Here is a 6,717-nt window from a genome sequence, read left to right as displayed (position 1 = left end):
ACTCTGGGCCTGGGCACTGTCCCTCAGCAATTCAGCTCAAGGCTAGCACTTTACCACTTGAGCCACAGCACCACTTATGGTTTTCTGGCTGTCTATATCTTTAAAATTGCTAAATTTATCTATATTGAATTACCTATAGTACCATATTTCTTTTTGTATTTGGCCAGTATTAATATCTTTATTTCATTCTTGAGATTCAGATATATTCCAGTAAGGTATTTTCTTTTCTTTCTTGACCCACAGGCACCACTTCTGGCCTTTTCTGTTTATGTAGAGATGAAGAATCGAACCCAGAGCCTCATGCATGCTAGGCAAGCACTCTACCACTAAGCCACATTCCCAGTGCTGGGAAGGTATTTTCTTAAAAGATGATATGCATGTTGCTGTTTTGTTTTATTTTGTTTTTGGTGGCACTGAGGGTTGATTTGTTGACTTCTCATTAATGTTCCTTCAATCTGAAGATTTCTTCCTTTAATTCTAGAATTTTTTCTTCTCTTTAATTTTTCTTCACAGCATTCTTTTTATTTCTCTAATTCTGGAAACACTAGCATTTCCATGTAGCCAATCCACATTTCACAATGCCAAGAGCACCATTCCAAGTCCTTAGTCTAGATTTTCTGGCTTAATATAATTAATGCTACAATTTTCTAATCTTTCCCCCTCACTATCCTCTTTTCATAGCTTGGGAGATTCCTGAAAATTCAGTTTTCAGCTTTTCCACTGAAATTTCTGCTTGCTTTTTTGTTGTTGCTCTTTTATTTTCCCCGTGCTTGCCCCCCTGTTTTTGGAGGTACTGAGGTTTGAACTCAGAGCCTCGAGCTTGCTAGGCAGTGTTCTACCACTGACAATACCTCCAGCACTTTTTACACTCATTATTTTTAGATGCATTCTTGCTTTTTCCCCAGGCCCATGCCAGGAACCACACTCCTTGTATTTCATGCTTCCTGCTGTAACTAGGAAGACATGTGTGCTACAATGGCCAGCTTCTTTTCTTGAGACAAAGTCCTACAAGCTTTTGTGCCCACATAGCCATGCCCAATTTTTGGTTTGGATGAGGATCTTGTGAGCCTTTTTTCCCAGACTGGCCTTGAATGGCAATCCAGACAATCTTAGATTCTTGAATAGCTAGAATTACAAGCATGAGTCACCACACCCAGTTGCTTATTTGGTTTTAATCTCTATACTGCTAGTTTGCTTGCTATATTTTTTTTATCCTCTGCTCTTCTTTTAGATCATCAAGGCAACATCTTCTTTCATTTTTGAGAATATCTAGCATATTAGTGTTTATGATGCTTATTTTTTCTTCTGTTTCTGTTTTTTCCCCTTTCAGTTCCTTCTGTTTCCTCTGGATTCCCCTTTTGTTTATTTGTCTTGGTCCCTCTCATTGAAGGCCTTACTCAAATATCATGGACTCCCTGGGCATCCATTAATATTAAAATTTGAAGCAGTAAAATTCTGACTGCAAGTTGTACTTGTGTAAATAATAATCAGACTTCCATCTTAGTGTTTTCTGATTCTAATTTTGGAGTGTTTTCCTCCTCTTTCTTTCATTTAAAATCATTTCAATGTCAAAAGTAATGTATAAGAAAATGATTATCACACATAAATTGACATCTCCATAAATTATCATAAAGCAAACACCTTTTTCACCACCACAGAGCTCAAGAAATGTAATATTACTGAACAAGGCACTAGTGGCTCATGCTTGTAATTCTATCTACTAGGAAAGTGGCGATTAGGAATCAGCAGTTCAAAGTTATCTCTGGCCTAAATGCATGACCCCCTACCTCAATCAATTGCTGTACATGTTGGCACATTCCTCTCATCCTAGCTACATAAGAAGAGCAAATAAGTGGATTGCAATCAAGGCCAGTTTGATAATGCACACACAACTCAATTTTAAAAATAATGGCTAGGAACAGGTGGCTCATGCCTATAATCCTAGCTACTCCGGAAGCTGCGATCTGAGGATCGAGGTTCAAAGCCTACCCAGGCAGGAAAGTTCATTTGACCCTTCTCTCCAATCACCAAAAAAACCTGAAGTTAAGGTATGGCTTAAGTAGTAGAGAGCTAGCTTTGAGCCCTAAAGTTCAAGGTCAGAACCTAAGCCATGAGTTCAATCCTCAGTACTGGCACAAAAATAATGAAGGCAAAAAGGGTTGGCAAAGTGTCTCAAGAGGAAAAGCACCTTCCTAGCAATGCAAAGCCCTAAGATCAACACCCTAGTGCCATCAAAATAAAAATAAAACAATAATTACAACATTACTAACATTCTTATGCTTCCTCTGGACCACCTTTATTAACAACAATTCTAACTTTTATAGTAATCATTTCTTTGTTTTTCTTTAAAATCTTATGGTTAGTAAAGAATACTCTTAAACATTATAATGTTTTAAACTTGTAAACTTACAGTATAGTATGATTATAGGTCTAATTGTATGATAATCAGAATAATGGCCCCTTAAATATGTCCATATTCTAATCCCTGGAACTTGTGATGAAGTTTGATCACACAGAAAAAGGGAATCAAGCCATCAGACAAAATTAAGATTGCAAACTGGATGGCCTTATGGTAGGAATATGACAAACCAGCTGGCTGAGGTTCTTTTGCTCTACTCAGATAGAAATCTTAGGCAACTGAAGAGAAGTTCCTCCAGTTATTGCAGAGCTTTGTGGGTATTCACAGGTAAACAAAAGACAGTGGGCAGTGATGTCAGCCTTTAACAGCTAGGGCAGATCTTTGAGTCCACAGACATACGTGTTATACCTGTTTGTAACCCAGGTGACCTGAGGTCCTGTGTTATAGATATCCAAAGCTCATCAATATTTTCTACTGCTGGCTGTGTATTCTTTTTAAATTTTTATTCCTATTCATAGTTAACAAAGGTAGACAAAACCACCTTCGCACCAGTCACAAATCTCTTGTTAGGTAAAAATCCTTTCCCAACCTCAGCTCTGGCCTGGATGGAAGTAACAGTTGTAATAATTGATTTTCTATTGAACCAATGCCTCATACAAAGCCCTTGCTGAGGCAGTGCCTTCTGGTGCCGGAATCATGTTTTTGATGTTGGCATGGGGGCAAGTCACATACCTGACTGGCAGTCCTTTGCTCACGGCAGTTAGGGCCCCAGAAGAGAATCTAGCAGCAGCTGCCAATTAGGTCTCTCCAGTTCTCAGTATCTCAGAACATTTAAAGGAAAAAATGTCTAAAAGGATACTTAACAACAAACACTTTTCATTAACAGCACTTTAGCAATATTTAACAGTGTTGTAACATGCTTAAGTGTCTTTCAGGGAAAAATGGGCTTCTAGTATCTGTTTTGAGGATATTTTCTTTAATTTTCTAGGTGGGTTGAATGTAATCACAGAGGTCCTTAAAAGTGGAAGAAAGAAATAGAAGAGGGAGAACCAGATAAATGGTAGCATGAGAATGACTCAGTTGACTTTGAAGATAGAGAAAAAAGCCTCAAGCCAAGGAGTGCAGGCAGTTTCTAGAAGCTGGAAAAAGACAGAGAAACATATTCTTTAAAGCCTGAGGAAAGAACACTGCTTTTGATCAGCCCACTGAGACACTAAATTTCTGTTCGCTGCTGCTACAAAATATAGCATTATATGAAGATTTGTCCATGTCATAGGTAACTATAGTTTACTTATTTTCATTGCATTTCATTTTTATAGTTTGTATGAAAACTATGGCCCATAGGCCCAACTTGGCCTGGTGTTGATTTTTATATGGCTTGTGAAAGAAGAAGAGTTTCTCTATTAAGTGATTGGCAAAAAAAATCACAATTAGAACACAGATAATATACAGACACAATGATGAGAAACAGCAATCTGTGCTAGTTTTCTATTGCTTCCATAACAAATGATCACAGAATACATATTTAATACAAATTTTAAAATTCTTGAATCAGAGGTCTAAGATCAGTGTCACTCGGCTGGAATGAATTTTATCCAAATGTAACTACATGAATTCATTAATGTGTTATCAATGAATGTGTGTCTGCTACAATGGCAGAGACAATCTGGCCTGTAAAGCCTAAATTACTTACAACTAAATCCTTTATATAGAAAGATTAATCTGCAGTTATTATGGAAAACACAATGGAATCACCTTGAAAAAGTAAAACTAGAACTATCATAAGATCCAGTAATTCTGCTTCTGAGGATTGATCCAAAAGAAAAACAATCATTTTTTTCAGCACTAGCATTTGAATTCATGACCTTTGCCTTGTCAGGCAAGCACTTGAGTTACGCATCCAAGTCCTCTTTGCTTTAGTTATTGTTCAAAATAGGTCTTGCGTTTATGTCCAGGCTGGCCTGGATTGTGATCCTATTTATGTTTCCTGAGTAGGTGGGATGACAGATGTGCATCATTGGACCCAGCTGTTGTATTGCTTGAGATGAAGTCTCAAATTCTCACTCCCCATCCCCACCCACAGACTGGCCTCAAGCTTTGTTCCTTCCAATCTCAGGCTCACAAAATTACAAGAATGAGCCACCTTCCTAACCCAAATTAGCAGTTTCTTGGATCACTTGGTAAATGAAATTGAATATCAGGCAAAATGAGGCACATATTCCCTCCAAATAGCATAGGATTTTGTGCCTATTTCGATCACAGAAGGGCCGGATGTCACAATTTATATCTCAATGATTCCCAATACTAGTGAGCCTCTAGAAATTTCAATGGTATAGGTCTTTGAGTGTAAAACACCCTCTAGCATACAAATGATGCTGAGAATAGTTGTTATATCCTTCTCATTAGGTATATCCAGCATAGTGTTATAAATAATAGGGACAAACATGAAATCCTCTGTAAGGGAAATTCAGTTAAGATTCTTTTGGACAGAGGACTAGATGTTGATTCACTTCTGAGACAGGACCATGAAGGTATACTAGTAGCCGGCCTTATCATCTGAAAGTAGATTGCTGCTGGTTGTCTTTACTGATGGATATAGAGAAATAAAACATTTGCCGTATCAGTAGCTAGGTAGTAGGTTACCGAAGGCGGTTTTAACTTTTTCAAATAACAGAACTACATATTAAAACGTAGCTGCAATTTGTCACCACTTGGTGAATTTTATTATAGTCCTTAAAGATCTAACTGTGTTCTGCACCACAGACAGAACTGGTGAGTTGAATGGGGAAGTTGTGGGGATCACATCTTTGAAACTTTTATTCTTTTTTTCTTCTTGGCAATACTGGGAACTGAAGTCAGGACTGTGTTTTCTAGGAAACAACTATACCAGATAGAGTCTCATGCTTTGATAGAATTGGCCTTGAACCTCTATTCTACCCCTTGACTCCAATGTGTGAGATTACGTACACCATGCTCAGCTTCTTTCGGAGATATAGTTTAACTAGAATTGTCCAGTTTCTGTTCCCTGAGTAGCTGAGATTACAGGTGTATGCCACTACATCTAGCTAAATATCTTTATAAAACACCTAGCTTCAGGGGTGTGTGTGTGTGTGTGTGTGTGTGTGTGTGTGTGTGTGTGTGTGTGTTTGTGTGTGTATACACATTCATATATAGTTTGTTTTATTTTATTTTAGTTCCAGTCCTGGACCTGAATTCAGGTCCTGAGTGCTATATCTGAGCTTCTTTTTCTCAAGGCTACTGCTCAACCACTTGAGCCACAGCTGTACTTAGTAATTTTTTTGGTAGTTTATTGGAGACAAGAGTTTCATAGACTTTCCTGCCCAAGCTGGCTTTGAACTGCAATCCTCAAATCTCAGCCTCCTAAATAGCTAGTATTACAGCCATAAACCACCAATGCCCAGGTCTGATGATTTTTTTCTATAGCAATGTTTGTCTTGTAGACTAATTATGTTCTGGATCACTAAGAATTAGTATGTTAGAATCAGTGTCTAGTAATCTTTCCAAAATCTGATTTTTTTTCTTTTGCCCAAAGTAGTCATAAGTTTCACACTAGCAATTTGTAGAATTTTGGAGCCCTTCTTTCATCTTGTTTTGGGCTTTTTTTAAGCTATATTTTTTTCTCTCTTCTTTTTTTGGTACTGGAAGACTGAACCCAGGATGTTGCACTTACTAGGCAAGCACTTTGCCACTCAGCTGCCATACAGCCTGCCCCTCTTTCATCTTATACTATCAAAGACGCTGGAGGAGGAATTATTTTAGTTTTTTTATTTTTTTGGCCAGTCCTGGGCCTTGAACTCAAGGCCTAAGCACTGTCCCTGGCTTCTTTTTGCTCAAGGTTAGTGCTCTTTCACTTGAGCCACCGTGCCACTTCTGGCCTTTTCTATATATGTGGTGCTGAGGAATCAAACCCAGGGCTTCATGTATATGAGGCAAGCACTCTTGCCACTAGGCCATATTTCCAGCCCGACTTATTTTACTCTTGACCTCTGCCAACAATGAACCAATTGAATGTAGTGTTAGATGAGATATCAAGACCTGAAAGGTCTGAGAGGTGATACCTATGATTGCTTGCAGAAGATTTCAGAGTCAGGGGGAGGGAACAAGGGTGTTTGTACTAACCACAAGTTTGCACCAATCATGGCACAACTTATTCTGCAAATGAAACATTGTGTTTGAACAATTCACAGGTCTTCTGCTTGGTTGAAATGCCCTCTTCTACTTACATCCTTCATCTGGACTTGGTGAAAGTGACAGTTATGGCAGTTATCTGTGGAGCCTGAGCACATTTTGATACAATGCTTACACCAAAGGCTTTCAGTGACAGTACTTTACCAATA

Source organism: Perognathus longimembris, chromosome 28, assembly GCF_023159225.1.
Source record: "Perognathus longimembris pacificus isolate PPM17 chromosome 28, ASM2315922v1, whole genome shotgun sequence".
Taxonomy (NCBI): Eukaryota; Metazoa; Chordata; class Mammalia; order Rodentia; family Heteromyidae; genus Perognathus; species Perognathus longimembris.
Note: the sequence above shows the minus strand (reverse complement) of the source record.